The 17449-nt window shown below is 41.5% G+C and overlaps 1 pseudogene; it reads right to left on the bottom strand.

Annotated features, from left to right (window-relative positions):
• Nucleotides 1-13242: 13242 nt before the first annotated feature.
• LOC119360983 lies at nt 13243-14874 on the bottom strand (annotated as a pseudogene).
• Between the last annotated feature and the right edge of the window lie 2575 nt (nt 14875-17449).

Raw genomic sequence — 17449 nt, forward strand, 5'->3', positions numbered from 1 at the left:
AGTGCCGATGATACCAGTGCGGGTGATGATACCGAACTCAAGTGGGAGTTCAACAAGGACCTTGGTCGTTACTATGTTTTTTTTCCGGATGATCAGTAGTGGAGCCCAGTTGGGTCGATCGGGGATCTAGCATTTGGGGTTATCTTCTTTTATTTTGGTTTCATAGTCGGACCTTGATTGTACTCTGGATGATGTATATTTAACTTATTATTTGTGTGAAGTGGCGATTGTAAGCCAACTCTTTATCCCTTTCTTATTCAGTACATGGGATTGTGTGAAGATTACCTCTCTTGCGACAAAACCACAATGCGGTTATGCCTCTAAGTCGTGCCTCAACACGTGGGAGATATAGCCACATCGTGGGTGTTACAGAACGACCAAGGATTGGAATCATCCTTAATTCTTGAGCCGGCACATGAGCTCGTCTGGAAAAAATTTGACAGTCGTCACACTTGCTAACCAGATCTTCTGCATCAGCATGAGCCGTGAACCAATAAAACCATGACGAAAAGCCTTAGCCACGAGAGACTTAGAACCGGCGTGATGGCCACAATCTCCTCCATGAATCTCTCTTAGAATCTCACGACCTTCTTCCGAGGAAACACAACGCTGGAACACACCTGTGACACTGCATCGGCGCAACTCGCCATTGACAATGGTCATCGACTTAGACCTTCGGGTTATATGCCTGGCCAAAGTTTCATCCTCAGGCAACTCTCCCCGGGTCATATAAGCCAAATAAGGAACTGTCTGATACATCTCCAATGTATCTATAATTTTTGATTGTTCGATGGTATTATATTATCTGTTTTGGATGTTTAATGGGCTTTACTATACACTTTTATATTATTTTTGGGACTAACCTACTAACCCAAGGCCCAGTGCAAATTGCTGTTTTTTCTGCCTATTTCAGTGTTTCGCAGAAAATGAATATCAAACGGAGTCCAAACAGAATGAAACCTTCGGGAGAGTTATTTTTGGAATAAACATGATCTAGAGGACTTGGAGTGGACATCAAGAAATCAACGAGGAGGCCACGAGGCAGGAAGGCACGCCTGCCCCCTTGGGCGCGCCCCCACCCTCGTGGGCCCCTCGTAGCTCCACTGACCTACTTCTTCCTCCTATATATACCCATATACCCCGCAACCAACCAGGAGCACCAGGAAACCCTATTTCCACCATCGCAACCTTATGTACCCGTGAGATCCCATCTTGGGGCCTTTTCCGGCGCTCCGCCGGAGGGGGAATCGATCACGGAGGGCTTCTACATCAACACCATAGCCTCTCTGATGATGTGTGAGTAGTTTACCATAGACCTTCAGGTCCATAGTTATTAGCTAGATGGCTTCTTCTCTCTCTTTGGATCTCAATACAAAGTTCTCCTCGATCTTCTTAGAGATCTATTCGATGTAACTCTTTTTGCGGTGTGTTTATCGAGATCCGATGAATTGTGGGTTTATGATCAAGATTATCTATGAACAATATTTGAATCTCCTCTGAATTCTTTTATGTATGATTGGTTATCTTTGCAAGTCTCTTTGAATTATCAGTTTGGTTTGCCCTACTAGATTGATCTTTCTTGCAATGGGAGAAGTGCTTAGCTTTGGGTTCAATCTTGCGTTGCTCGATCCCAGTGATAGAAGGGGAAACGACACGTTGCCATCGAGGATAACAAGATGGGGTTTATATCATATTGCTTGATTTTATCCCTCTAATCATGTCATCTTGCCTAATGCGTTACTCTGTTCTTATGAACTTAATACTCTAGATACATGCTGGATAGCAGTCGATGTGTGGAGTAATAGTAGTAGATGCAGGCAGGAGTCGGTCTACTTGTCACGGACGTGATGCCTATATACATGATCATGCCTAGATATTCTTATAATTATGCACTTTTCTATCAATTGCTTGACAGTAATTTGTTCACCCACTGTAATACTTATGCTATCTTGAGAGAAGCCACTAGTGAAACCTATGGCCCCGGGTCTATTTTCCATCATATTAATCTTCCATCAACTAGCTATTTCTGGCACCGTTTATTTTGCAATCTTTACTTTCAGTCTTTATCATAAAAATACCAAAAATATTATCTTATCATCTCTATCAGATCTCACTTTGGCAAGTGGCCATGAAGGGATTGATAACCCCTTTATCGCGTTGGTTGCAAAGTTCTTATTTGTTTGTGTAGATACGAGGGACTTGCGTGTGGCCTCCTACTGGATTGATACCTTGGTTCTAAAAAACTGAGGGAAATACTTACGCTACTTTGCTGCATCACCCTTTCCTCTTCAAGGGAAAATCAACGCATGCTCAAGAGGTAGCAAGAAGGATTTCTGGCGCCATTGCTGGGGAGTCTACGCACAAGTCAAGACATACCAAGTACCCATCACAAACTCTTATCCCTCGCATTACATTATTTGCCATTTGTCTCTCATTTTCCTCTACCCCACTTCATCCTTGCCGTTTTATTCACCCTCTCTTTCCGTTCGCCTCTTTTTTGCTTGCTTCTTGTTTGCTTGTGTGTTGGATTGCTTGCTTGTCATGATGGCTCAAGATAATACTAAATTGTGTGACTTTGCAAATACCAACAACAATGATTTTCTTAGCACTCCAATTGCTCCTCTTACTGATGCTGAATCTTGTGAAATTAATGTTGCTTTGCTGAATCTTGTCATCAAAGATCAATTCGCCGGCCTTCCTAGTGAAGATGCCGCTACCCATCTAAACAGCTTTGTTGATTTGTGTGATATGCAAAAGAAGAAAGATGTGGACAATGATATCGTTAAATTGAAGCTATTTCCTTTTTCACTTAGAGATCGTGCTAAAACTTGGTTTTCGTCTTTGCCTAAAAATAGTATTGATTCATGGAATAAGTGCAAAGATGCTTTTATCTCTAAGTATTTTCCTCCCGCTAAGATCATCTCTCTTAGAAGCGATATTATGAATTTTAAGCAACTTGATCATGAACATGTTGCACAAGCTTGGGAGAGAATGAAATTAATGATACGTAATTGCCCTACACATGGTTTGAACTTATGAATGATTATACAAAAAAATTATGCCGGATTGAATTTTGCTTCTAGAAATCTTTTAGATTCGGCCGTGGGAGGCACTTTTATGGAAATCACTTTAGGAGAAGCTACTAAACTCATAGATAATATTATGGTTAATTATTTTCAATGGCACACTAAAAGATCTACTAGTAAAAAGGTGCATGCAATTGAAGAAATTAATGTTTTGAGTGGAAAGATGGATGAACTTATGAAATTGTTTGCTAATAAGAGTGTTTCTTCCGATCCCAATGATATGCCTTTGTCTACTTTGATTGAGAATAATAATGAATCTATGGATGTGAATTTTGTTGGTAGGAACAATTTTGGTAACAACGCTTATAGAGGAAACTTTAATCCTAGGCTGTATTCTAATAATTCCTCTAATAATTATGGTAACTAGTTGACCCGTTGTGCCAAATGATGCGGAGACCCGGTAAAGCCATGCTATCGATGAAAATAGTTTCATGTTGCAAGGACCATCTGTTAGATCATGCTATTTTTAAAACATGTTTATCACACCGTGAAATATGAGTTTGAAAAAAAGAAAATATTTGTATAACATGGACATGTTGAGAAACCTAAGTTGGCATGGTTGTCTTTTTTAGTGGTGGGTCTGGAAAAAGATAACCAGTTGCACCAAATGACAGATAGTCCCATTTAAAACCATGTGCTGGTTGAAAATATTTGCATTTTTAGTAAATTAATGTTTGAGCAAGCGCAAAGACCATGTCAAACCATAAAGATTTGACAAAGGAAGAAAACATCCAACACGAGAAACTTCTCCTAAAACTAAAGCGACATCATATACATGAACAACATCAGATTGGCTAAGTGTAGATCTTAATATCATAGAAACAAAAAGAACAAAGTAAAATGAGAACATCACATATATGATGAAATAGAAGTGTCAAAGACCACCGTCCGGCGGTGCCATTCTCACAACATCAGCCGATTTTGAAAATGTAAAAAAAACATCAAACTTGGGAAGCTTATCGCCCATCTAAAAAATCCTGGAGTCTGATACATGAAACATCATACGCATGGCTATCCTACATCATATACATTAGGAAGCTACTTTTTTCTTATTGAGAACTCATGCAATAATTAATTAAAGCATGCTATTTCCAATCACACAACGGACATAAAGCACTATCCCATAACCAAGCCTCTATATCCGGGAGCTTTTTTGCCCCGAGATTCATCCACTTGGATGAAAAAGATGTTTGGGTAAGTTCATATGAGACACGTGTATTTTTTTTGGTACAGGGCCGTGTACAAACGTGTTGTGGATTCGGTTTTTTGTTTTAATTTTTTTGAACTGCTGTGACGGTTCTTTTGGTGGGTTTAGTGTTTTTGATTGTATGTGGGGTAGGCTGGCGTGGTTGTTCTTCTTACGTGCTTCTTTTGCGTTGATCGGTTTATGTTTTCGCAGCTGCTGGCCCAATCGATGCGTCGCTTTCGGCTCAGCTGCTGGCCCAATCGACGCGTCGCTTTCGGTTCATGCCGCCGTTGGTCAGTCACTGTGTCGTTTTCTGTTTGTCATGGGTTTGCGTGTATGCCATTGTTACCTGTTGGTCAGTTATTCTCGGTGCCGCTTTGGTCGCGCTTTCCAGAGTCTGCTGGTCTGTTTGCGTCGGTGCCGATTTGGCTATAAATAGGCTGCTTATTTGTGAGTCTCCTATCTAGTCGACTCGCCTCACCCCCACTTCCATTTCTTCTCCTATGGTTTCATTGTTGTCTTGGTGCTCGATGGTTGCGTCTTCATCCAGTTGTAATGGTTTGCGTCGTCCTGGCCGGCCTCGTGGCTCGCGTGGGGTTACGGTTGGTCGTCGCAGTGGCTCGGGTCGTCGTGCTGCTGATAACAGGTGGTCATGTTTCTGTTGCATCTCGCAGGGAGGAGATTCGTTTGGGCAAGCGCCCTGTTGATTCTGCTCTTGGTTTGTGTTCTTGGCTCGATGAAGTTTCATTATTGGCTCTTGTTTGTTCGTACTTACTTATGTGGTATTTACTGGTGACCTGGACGCTCGCCGGTGCTGCTCCGGTTCCTCATGTCGGTGTGATTTAAGAACCAACTGGCGGGCGCTCCTATTTTGCATGGTGTCCATCCACGCGCGACGGTGTGGTAGCTAGAGAGAGGAGCGGCCACGAGGTGTGTGTTCGAACTAGATTATTCAGTTTTGGTCGGGTTTTTTCTGCTGTATCACCGGAAAAGCAAGCAAGAAAAAAAATGGGGGAGAAGGGGGTTAACACCGCGGTCAAATCCCTCGACGGCGGCGTGCTCACCGCAGAGGGAGGACGCGCGACCGGCGAGGAGGATGGCCATAGCGCAGAGTTGCCGCGCTCCTCTTCCTCCCTCTCACGCGGAAAAGAAAAAGGGGGACACGACAAGCGCCTCTCTGTCTCTCTCTCTCGCGCGCGGAAACGGAGATGGGAGGGGGAAGGGGCTGCCTCGCTGGTGCCGCCCTGGCTCGCTGCGTCGGCGGTGGCTCGCGCACCGGAACCGAGCGGGCGGACGAGAGAGGAACGGACGAGCGAGAGAGGCGCTGGGGGCGGAATGGCGTTAGGGTTTCTGATGGATCGATCGGATCAGAGCTTTGATTTGACGAAAACGGCGCCGAACCGTCGGATTGAAATGGACGGTCGGGATCCTAAACCTAATGCGTTGTGGGCCGCTGGGCCGAAAGAAAATGAGGCCGGCTGCGGCGGGGGGCAGCCACGCGCGCTGGGTCGAGCCCAGCAGCTGCGGGCGTCGCTGCGCGGTTGGGCCGCGCTGAACCAAGGGCGGCTAGGCTGCGGTAGGCCGAGGCCAGCAGCTTCGCGCGCCGGGCCAGCTGCATTTTTTTGAAGTTTTTTGTTATTTGTCCAGTTTTTGGGCAGATTTCAAATAAGTTTTTCTATACAATTTTTTCCATTGAAATTTTGTTTTAAAAGCATCTAAATTTTGTTTGGTTCCACATATGCTGATTCCTTTTCTTGTATGAGCGATTTCCTCAATTCCAATTCTGGTTGGTATGCTTTTGATCCTTTGTGCAGTTCTCTATTTTTATTTGCTGGTTTTGCTGTACCTCTGATCATTGGCCAACACATGATGAGTGGTGAAGCGGCAGCTATACATGGACTTACCGACGCTCATACATTGTAATAGTAATTCACTCGTGTTCACCATGGTGATAAAGTGAGAGATGTGTGCTGGTGATGCAATTCTTACACAGAGCCAGCTTAATCTTAGACCATATATGTTCATTGGAGCCTCATCCCGCGAAATGAGTGACGCCCGCTGACATAAACCAGCAAGCATTGAACTTCTAGATATAGAACACTTATACACTTTCACCCTGATAATTTGGCCCTGTTTTAAGCATACCCTCTCTTTAATTTCTAAAATATACACCATATTTTGATCCATTTCTTAAGGATTAGTTTTAAGTTTTCACACTTAGATTGCTCAATAGTTTTATTGATAATTTGGCCCAGTTTTAATCATAACCCCTTTTCATTTTGTAATACACCATATTTTGATCCATTTCAACAATTCATGCCTGATAACAAGGCTCATGCACCATGGTGCTTGGGGGAGGATCAGACCACTTATGTGTTTTGCCTTCAGATATGGACTGGTTCTGTTCCTATGCATTGTAAAGGTGATGAGTCTGTGCCGTCTTGGATTCATATACCTGATGATTTATTGCTTCAGCCTAAAGCAGATCATATGTCAGCTATTGTTGATTCATATGTCAGCTATTGTTGATTATGTCTATGATTCGTTTTTCTTTAATTACAATAATGCTGGGTATTTTTCTAGCCAAGCTATTGCTTGCCCAACAAACACTGTGGTGGATGAAATCAATGATATTGTTTTTGGACGGCTCCCTGGTTTCCCAATGGATTTTCTAAGCTGTGACACTATTTCTAAGTCAACTGATCATAGTGAGGATGCTCATCTATTCTATCCGCCTGAGCTACTTAATTCAATTAAAATTAATAATTTCCCTCACCACAAGATTAGCTTGAAGCTCGGAGTGCCTATTATGTTATTAAGGAATATCAATCAATCTCTTGGTCTATGTAATGGGACACGTTTGATTGTCACTCGCCTTGGCCACAGAGTTATATAAGGTGAAATCATTATTGATTCACATAAGGGGAACGAGTTTGTATTCCGCGTATTGTGCTTAATTCTCCTGGGTGTAAATGGCCTTTCACATTGCGTCGTTGCCAGCTTCCAATTCGGCTGTGTTATGCGATGACAATAAATAAAAGTCAGGGGCAAACTTTATCTAAGATTTGTGTGTATTTGAGGAATCCGGTTTTTTTACATGGGCAATTGTATGTAGCCGTCTCGCGTGTTACGTCCCGCAAGGGTCTAAAATTCTTAATTGAAGATGAGAACGGAGAACATTCGCCAATCACAAGGAACGTAGTCTATGAAGAAATCGTTCGTCGTTTATAGTTTCATTCTTACATGGTTAGTTCTTTCAAATTTGGTATTGCTTACTGATTTATGCTAGGTTTATTATAGATTTTACGATTTTTTTATTAGGTTAAAACTGACATAAAATGTGGAAAGGTGTTAGTCTTCTAGGTGCATGGTTACATACTGCACTTCCTACCTACTCATAAATTAACATGTAAACTTTTCTATTGACCAATTTATAGCTTATGGTTCCTCATGTGCACAACGAAAACCAACCTTCGGCATTCAAAGAGTGCTTCATCTTGGAGGATTACGCTGAACGGTTAGAGATGTCCAAGCGGACGGACGGAGAAGGGGTGTTAACAATCTGAAGCTTGCCGAAATTAAAATCGATGATGGTGCGGCATCAAGCAAGTCTAACAAGATTGCTTAGACATTGTCGTTGCATCGAGAAGATCAGGTCGTATTTCGTAGTTTCCCATGTGTAAAAATATCTATCTTTGCACTTCTATGTCATGTATGTTGGCTGTGGTCTACTAACTAAGGTCATGTGTGTTTCCTTTTATGTGTTTGATTTTGTATTTATTTATTGCCTGTGCAGTTCGATTTCATTTTACTTTTTTGCCGTTGAAAAAAAACATGTGCAGCCTTCAGGTATGTAAAATTTATGAAGCACCAAGTTCTAATCCGCCGCATATGCAAACGATTTACTGACTATTAAACAAATATTGGTTCACCTTGGTGTGCTATCTATCGGTCATGCTCTCCAAAAAGTATATAATCAAACGATTTACTGACTATTAAACAATTATTGGTTCATCTTGGTGTGCTATCTATCGGTCATGCTTTCCAAAAAGTATATAACCGCCAAGAAAAACAACAACAGATCTATATTGCATAATACCTTTAACATGTGACAAGGTCAACAAGCACAAAGAAGAAAAACCATGAAACCGGCAAGATGGGACCACCAAAAGAAGGAATAAAAATAAAAATAAATGAAGGAGAGCAATATGATATCTCCTTGGTAGCGCAGGTAGAACACTACCAAGCATATCTGCCTCCAGTGGCGAAAGGCCAAAAAAATGAAGGAGAGCAATATGATATCTCCTACATAGCTCAGGTAGAGCACTACCAAGCATATTTCCCTCCAGTGGCAGGGCCACCAATGCCTCGGAGAGCCACCGCTCGGGCAGCAGCGTCATGGCGATCATCTAGGATCATTGCACACAGAAGCATAGAGAAGCCAAGCAATGCTGCTAGCAGCCCAGCTATGAGAACTAGGATCAACTCTGAGATCACGTCCTCCATTGGGGGCCTCCTCTCGATCTTTTGTCACCGGAGGAAGAAAAAGGTGAAAATTAGGGAGAAGGAATGAGGCACGTTGTGGGGATGGAGAAAAAGAAGAGAGTCTGTGGTTATTTTTATAGCTCGAACTCGGTGTACGATGGGCGAAGTTCACCAGCACCGCTCACCGCTCGATCGCTGGTGTTCAGGAGGTGAATCTGTGAGCAGTGCCGAAAAGGTACTGGTCCGTGAGGTGACTACTCGTTGTATCGGTAGTGAGCACGCCCCATACTACCACGGTACTGCCCTAGATGCTCTACACGCTATATGGCACAAGTGGGAGACGTGCGGGAAAGCACGCGAGAGAGAAGTAGATGAGACCTGGTGAAGAAGTTCACCGCCCCTTGAAATATGAAATTTATTTACAGTCAAGATTAAAAAGACTTGTTCCTGGCCTGATTCTTTTCTGAACTTTATTATGTGAGACTGCTATAGCTATTTATACTAAACTTTAATACTTATTTGTATGTATTTTTTGCCAAATCACGACCATAGATATCATATTGTGGGCAGTTCAAATTGTTTTTGTAATAAAATTGTTTTTAAACATATTTAAACCAAACTCACTTAAATGCGAGAAAATAAGAGACGGGAAAATCCATGTTTATTTGGATTATATGGTGACAGTGATTTAATGGTGTATTTGTATATGTGTATCCTTAAATATCTTGGTATAGATCTGTATAGTGTATGACATACAAAGTACTTCATAGTGGTGTCTTTATAATTACATATACATAACTAGAAAGATGTAGAGTGTACAAGATGTTTAGGAGGAAGATTCTCTCCAATTTTTAGATTATTTGAACGTTTGAGCAGCTCTCAGCAAAACAAGACAAATCGTATTAGAACGGTGCATAGTAGTAAGTTTTTTGGTGCTCGATCGTCGGTGCTCAGAGGCGAATCTGCAAGCATTGCCGAAAAGGTGTCGGTCCGTGAGGTGAGTGCTCACTGCACCTAGCACGTCTTGCACTATCGAGGTACTACTCTAGATGCTCTACGTGCTACATGCGACGAGTGGGGGACTTGTGAGAAAGTTCGCGAGAGAGAAGTAGATGAGGGCTGGTGAAAACTTGTGCTTGACCCAATTATTTTCTGAATTTTGACATGTGTAATTGTTATAGGTATGTATCTTTCTGATTTATGAGTTGATCATCGGAGGGGGCGTTGCGTAGTAATAGGTTTTCCTGTGCTCGATCATCGGTGTTCAGGAGGCGAACCTATGAGAAATGTCGCGAAGACGCCTCGCACTACCGTGGTACTGCCTTAGATGCTCTATGCGTTAGATGCCACAAGTGGGGGACCTGCCGAAAGCGTGCCACAGAGAAGAGAGATCAGACACGAGAAAGAAGAAGCGACTGACAGTAAGTCTTGGGTCCACCCTATCAGCCCAAGGGAGAGCTGCTCAGTGGTGTGTAGCAAGCAAAGATTTAGAATCTGAAAAAAAATCGCTCTTTTTACATTTTTCGAGGATCTAGATAGCAATTATTCAGTTGCCTTTGCCCATAGGCATGGATGCTAATTAATTTTGTTCTTAAAAAGAGGATGATCATGGAGTATATATGGTCATTACAAGGAATGCAGTGTGTCAAAGAGTTGTTCGTCGTTTGTACTTACATTCAAATTTAAAAAGGTTTGCTCTATTTTAATTCCCTTCTACGTATTAAATTATATTCTTGATTTGCTACGTAATTTTTCATTCATAGTAATTAGTTGAAGTTAGGCTGGATCAAAAAATAATATGTGTGTATTTGCAACCTATTTTGTTTTTGCTTCCAGACCATATGGTTGAGTTTTTCTTTTTAAAAGCATTTTCTGTTTACTATAGTTTACAAATTCAACCAGCCCATCTGGCTTCAATCAGCTCATCTGGCTTCAACCAGCACACTTTACTTCAAGCTTCCGCCCGCTCAATATTTAACATTCTGATACAGCCCATATGGTCAACTTTCGTTGGCCCATATACACCATGCATGCATTCGAATGATAGACTATGTGGTGATTTTTTTGCCACCTAGCAATTTATATGATTACACTAGCTTACACTGTTTATCTTAGCAATTGTCTACACTTGCCAATATATAGCAAACTTACATTTATTTATAACACATAGACAAGGTTACAATTCAAAAAATAAAATAAAAAACATATAACTTTTTATTTCCTCACGGCAGCGACAACTTAAGCATTACATAACCAACCCAAGTGTCGCTACGGCTAAGTTTTTTATGCTTCTACAATATGGGCTCTGTACTGTTTCCAACTGATGGTATGACTGCAGGGATAAAAGAATAAATACTGGACTCTACCATGCATCCGTGAGTAATTGTTTGCAAGAAAACATGTAAAAACAATTAAGAAAATAATGATTCCAAGGATATGATGTATATGTCGTATTACTTAATTTTGAATGCATCAGATTACTATATGGTTAAAGAATGCAGAGGAAATTTTCCACAAATGGTCATTTGTGCAATCCAGGGAGACTTCTAAGAAGAGTACGTAGGAGCCCAAGAGCGAGAAAAATGACCCATGTGAAAAAAAATCTAGGTGCAAATCTGTTATTGTTGAAGGTGAGTTGTGTCTTTTCAATCAAAGAAGATAAATAATTCGTGCTTCAGCCAGAGAGCATCCCATGGTGCTCGTCTCAGGGTTTATGTTTTGTAGCCACGTCCAGTCCACGCGTCGCCACACCTAACCCATGCGTCGCCATGGCCTTTTCGACATAGCCACGTCCTTCCCACGTGCCAGTGCCTCCTCCCTTCCCTTCCACGTTCAGCCTATGCGTCGGTGTGGCCTTGCTCACCTCGCCACGTCCAGTCCAGGCGTCCATAATCTGCCAAGCTATAAAACAGTCAGACCGCACGTCCTATCAACCAGGATGTACAATATAAGTTGTAGACGGGCACGGCGTGCCACCGCGCGAGGTTTGCTAGTATAAGCCTACAACCCAATGAAAATTCCCAATGGAGCTCGGCCTCCATGGAGACTGGATTTCAAATGATCAAAATTCAAATTTCCACATTTCAAAAAAATGGAAAAAAATACACATATACTTAGAGACATAATGCATAAGTGTGTAAATTTTCAGCTCAAAATATGTTAAAATGAGTGCTACACAAAAAGGCAAATCTGAGGCTTCTTAGTAGATGCACTATCCATCCTTAGACTCCATGTATTTCTCCTTTTTGCACAGATCTATGTCAAGGTATTTCATCCTAAAATTTTACACGCATACACATCACATCCTTCTTTACTTTTTTAGATTTTTTAAAACTAAATAGTTCAAATTTATTTATTTATTCAAAAACTTCGGCCTCCATGGAGGCTGAGCTCCAAAACGCCTCACTCACAACCCAAGCCTACTTTCTCTAGTGTCTATTGCCAACAATATTGGAGCTTCTCTACATTTATATAAGACATTTTTGGTTTGTAATTTGAATCCCAAAAACGTATTTATAGAGAGAGTACATCATACCAACAAATGAAGCTACAGTTTTAGAAGTATTTCGTACTGATAGAAGTAAACGCTCGTCATAGCAGAAGAACCCATCCAGCCTCCTGCTGCTGCCTAACACAACTGAAATGTTTTGAAATTCTTTGCATTAATTTTATAGCTGTAAGTTTTAGATACGATTTAGGTATACATAAGGATCACTTAAAAAGTAAAGGTTCATTGTACGGTGGAAAAGAAAACAGAAGTCACTCAATAAGCATTCCATCTTTTTTTTTCTCAAGACCAAATTATTATAACTATTAGTCCAATTGTTTCCTCAAACAGGGTAGAGACAATATGTGAGATGATAGTTATACATTTACTTGGGGGGGAAGACACTTACATGAAAGGAAGCACAATCACGCCCAAAGCTATCACTACAACTGGATAGTGTTAGGATGTTTCCCCAATCGATGCAAAACTTACAAGCCAAATTTCCACACATAAGGATAAAGAAGCCAATGAAGCGTGTACACCGGAGGCACTTGACAATTGTAGTTCGGCCATGTCTCCGACGAAGGCCTGCTACATAGAGTTTCTCCAGGTCAGTGTTCTCTTGTTTCTTGACTTCCGCCGGACCCTCATCCTTGTTGCCTGCCTTACTCTCTTGAACTAAGGAAGAGGCATTTCTCTTCATACCCTTCATCAGGTGCGGTAGTTTCCCAATTTGTCATTCTCATCTACCTTAAATAAGGATTTACCTTTGACTTAATCAAGATAATATATTTGTTTCCAGTGTCTCGGTGAATAATTTGTAGCCAATAATGAGAAGATGCTTGACTAACTCAGGAAGCATACATAGGCCCAGGCCCAACACTCCTTTACCATGGGTGGTTCTATCTGTTCCACTGTAGTATATCTTTTGCCCCTATCATTTTCCTATCCAATTGAAATTGATATCCAAATAGAAGAAGAGAAAGAAATTGGCACCGCTAGTAAAGAAAATGGTCGATCATGTGGAAGTTCACATCAGCCCCATCAGACTTGAAGAAATATGTCTTCACCTATGACACAAAAGAAATGAGAAAGAATCAATCAGTTTTTTCAGCCGATGACAACTTGGTAAATTTGCTTCATCAACACACTTATCAACTGTACCTCATTTCAGTTTTGGCACTGCAGCTTATTACACAAGCATCAACTCGTACGGACAAGGATAGCCCTGTTCTTTTTTCCCTTTTTGTTTTCAAGAAACAAAGTGGATAGAGCTACCCTGCCAGCCAGCCATTCAAGTTGAGCTAAACCTCGTGTTCTTCAGCTTGCAGCTACTTATAATGCATAGGTAGCAAAGCCATCCTGAATGGACATACAATGGAGAGAGGGACTGCTGTTTTTGACAGCAAGGACTGCATCCGTATTTGGTCCGTGATAACCTACCTACCAACTTAAATGGTAGCCTTTTCTAGCTCTTGTGTCGGTGTCTCGGTGGAGAGCCATACGCCCCACATGATCAACTACTACTATATCATCGGAGAAGAATCTGTAGCATTCCAAAAATCAACAGTGCAAGCACTGACAGCCTTGCAGTTAGCCATTAAAGTGTGACCATTCTTCTAATGTCTTCTTGCACTGACATAAGAAAAACCTCTTGACTGCTAAAAATTTCTAGAACATATGGCAATGCTTAAACAAAACTAATGTAGCCAAGAGCTTTCAGTAGTCAGACGCTAATGAAACTTACAAATGTAGCCTTTCAAAGGGGGTTTCTTTTTTTATGCCAACATGTAAAGCAATCACAGTGTAGAAACTTTTATCCAACAAACATGAAGAATAAGGACCACAAGGTAATGGGGTTCATAACATACCTGAATGGTGCTATGGGCAAAAATCCATTGTCTACTTCTCTTGAAGCTAACATCTACCCTTTCCCAAGGAATTCTATTCAGGCTTTTGAGCGTTACTTCTGAAATAGGGGACATATTAATTCAGTTAGAAAAAATATCGTCTTAATCATCCAAGAGAAATGGAAGTATGGAACGGTATTGGATATAATACAAAACACACTAAATAATAACAAAACTTTAGCTCCAATGCAAACATGAACCAGCGACATTAGAAACTTGGCATCTATGGTTTCTGCTAGTTTATCAAGTCCTTGGACAATAAACAGCACATCATCATGGAAAGCCTGGTACTACTATAACTCCAATTCAGTATCTTACCTTCCATTTCACTTGTAGTTTTTTCCTGATAAATCATTTTCATCCAAAAAAATCAACATCCCGAGCTTTGGTTTTTCCACATATACAACATGTGGATATCTTACATCATCCACAAGATCTTCTTTCTGATGCCAGAGGATTTTGAAACATAAGAACCCTGTTACAGACCAGATATGGGCTGATAATAAATAGATCATTACCTTGGGAAGCTCGTGTTGACGGTGTATTGAAGATGTCTTCCAGCCAACAACGACTGGAATTTTACTCAAGGCCATAAAATAAAGTGCTTTAAATTCTGAATTGGTAAATAGATAGCCAATATGTTTATATTGATCTGCTAAGTACAAATATTCATGGCACAAGGATACAATCGCCACAAACATTTGAGTAAGTGATGACCCACAAGTATAGGGGATCTATCGTAGTCCTTTTGATAAGTAAGAGTGTCGAACCCAACGAGGAGCAGAAGGAAATGATAAGCGGTTTTCGATAAGGTTTTCTCGGTAAGCACTGAAATAGTAGGGGATAGATAGTTTTGTGATAAGATAAATAGTAACGAGCAAAAAGTAAATATAGTAAATAAAGTGCAGCAAGGTGGCCCAATCCTTTATGTAGCAAAGGATAAGCCTGGATGAAAGTGCAACTATCCCTAGGTGGTTTTCGTAATTCATAACAACATATAGCTCATTGAGCTAATGCTATTCCAAGACTATTATTTCAGGAAAGCTCAATGAATGGCATGGCATGGATGATGAAAATGGATCCCTCAAAATACTAAGGACAAAGGATTGGCTCAAGCTCAAAAGCTCAAGACTCTTCATTTTACATTTTAGTGATCCAAGATCACATTGAGTCTATAGGAAAAGCCAATACTATCAAGGAGGGATGAGGTGTTGCTTAATGAGCCTCTTACTTCATGTGCTTTGTGATATGCTCCAAAACCCTCAACTACTTTCCCACATCCACAAATGACCTAAACCCAAAGCCAAAATCGGTCACACCGGTTCTTCCTATCCGGCGCCACCGATTCCAAAAGTCATAGCCACTGCCACAAACCCTAAGCAAATCGGTCTTACCGATAGGGATCTCGGTCTCACCGAGATGGGATTGTAATCTTTCTGTTTCCCTTTGTAACATTTCAGTCTAACCGAAGTGAGCGATCGGTCCCATCGAGATTGCAATGTAAACTCTCTGTTTCCTTTTTGTAACATTTCGGTCTCACCAAAAAGAGCAAATCGGTCCCACCGAGTTTACCTGACCAACTCTCTGGAAAGCTTATTACCAAATTGGTCTCACCGAGTTTGTGTAATCGGTCTTACCGAGATTACGTTATGCCCTAACCCTAACCGAATCGGTCTCACCGAGATGTATGTCAGTCCCACCGAAAATCACTAACGGTCACTAGGTTTACTAAATCGGTCCGACCGAGTTTAACGATTCGGTCCCACCGAGTTTGGTAAATTGTGTGTAACGGTTAGATATTGTGTGGAGGCTATATATACCCCTCCACCTCCTCTTCATTCATGGAGAGAGCCATCAGAACGAACCTACACTTCCAACTTACCTTTTCTGAGAGAGAACCACCTACTCATGTGTTGAGGCCAAGATATTCCGTTCCTACCATATGAATCTTGTTCTCTAGCCTTCCCCAAGTTGCTTTCCACTCAAATCTTCTTTCCACCAGATCCAAAACCTATGAGAGAGAGTTGAGTGTTGGGAAGACTATCATTTGAAGCACAAGAGCAAGGAGTTCATCATCAACGCACCATTTGTTACTTCTTGGAGAGTGGTGTCTCCTAAATTGGCTAGGTGTCACTTGGGAGCCTCCGACAAGATTGTGGAGTTGAACCAAGGAGTTTGTAAGGGCAAGGAGATCGCCTACTTCGTGAAGATCTGCCGCTAATGAGGCAAGTCCTTCGTGGGCGACGGCCATGGTGGGATAGACAAGGTTGCTTCTTCGTGGACCCTTCGTGGGTGGAGCCCTCCATGGACTCGCGCAGCCGTTATCCTTCGTGGGTTGAAGTCTCCATCAACGTGGATGTACGATAGCACCACCTATCGGAACCACGCCAAAAACATCCGTGTCTCCAATTGCGTTTGAATCCTCCAAACCCTTCCCTTTACTTTCTTGCAAGTTGCATGCTTTAATTTCCGCTGCCTATATACTCTTTGCATGCTTGCTTGAATTGTGTGATGATTGCTTGACTTGTCCTAAAGTAGCTAAAATCTGCCAAACTCTAAAATTGGGAAAAGGTTAAGTTTTTATTTGTCAAGTAGTCTAATCACCCCCTCTAGACATACTTCAAGGTCCTACAAGTGGTATCAGAGCTTTGGTCTCCATTTGTTTTGATTTCCATAGCTTTTGGTGGTCATAGCCTTGGTTTCACAACCTAGGAGAGTATGACGTCTAGCGAGGGAAATTATCACCGTAGAGGTCCTTACTTTGATGGTACTAATTTTGCTAGTTGGAAGCATAAGATGAAAATGCATATTCTAGGACATAACCCCGCCGTTTGGGCAGTTATTTGTATTGGCTTGCAAGATGAATTTTTCGATGGGAGAGAACCGAACCGTGAAGCTAATGCGGAAGAATTGAAGATGCTGCAATAGAACGCCCAAGCATGTGACATCATCTTCAACGGATTGTGCCCCGAAGAATTCAACAAAATCAGCCGTCTTGAGAATGCAAAGGAAATTTGGGATACTTTGATTGATATGCATGAAGGTACCGAGTCCGCCAAGGAATCCAAGTTGGATGTGCTCCAAAGTCAGCTTGACAAGTTCAAAATGAAGGATGGTGAAGGTGTCGCTGAAATGTACTCTAGGCTTGCTCTTATCACAAATGAGATTGCCGGCTTAGGGAGTGAAGAGATGACCGACAAATTCATCATCAAGAAAATCCTAAGAGCATTGGATGGAAAGTATGATACCGTGTGCACATTGATTCAAATGATGCCAAACTACAAAGATCTCAAGC

This window comes from Triticum dicoccoides, chromosome 2B (assembly GCF_002162155.2).
Source record: "Triticum dicoccoides isolate Atlit2015 ecotype Zavitan chromosome 2B, WEW_v2.0, whole genome shotgun sequence".
Classification (NCBI taxonomy): domain Eukaryota; kingdom Viridiplantae; phylum Streptophyta; class Magnoliopsida; order Poales; family Poaceae; genus Triticum; species Triticum dicoccoides.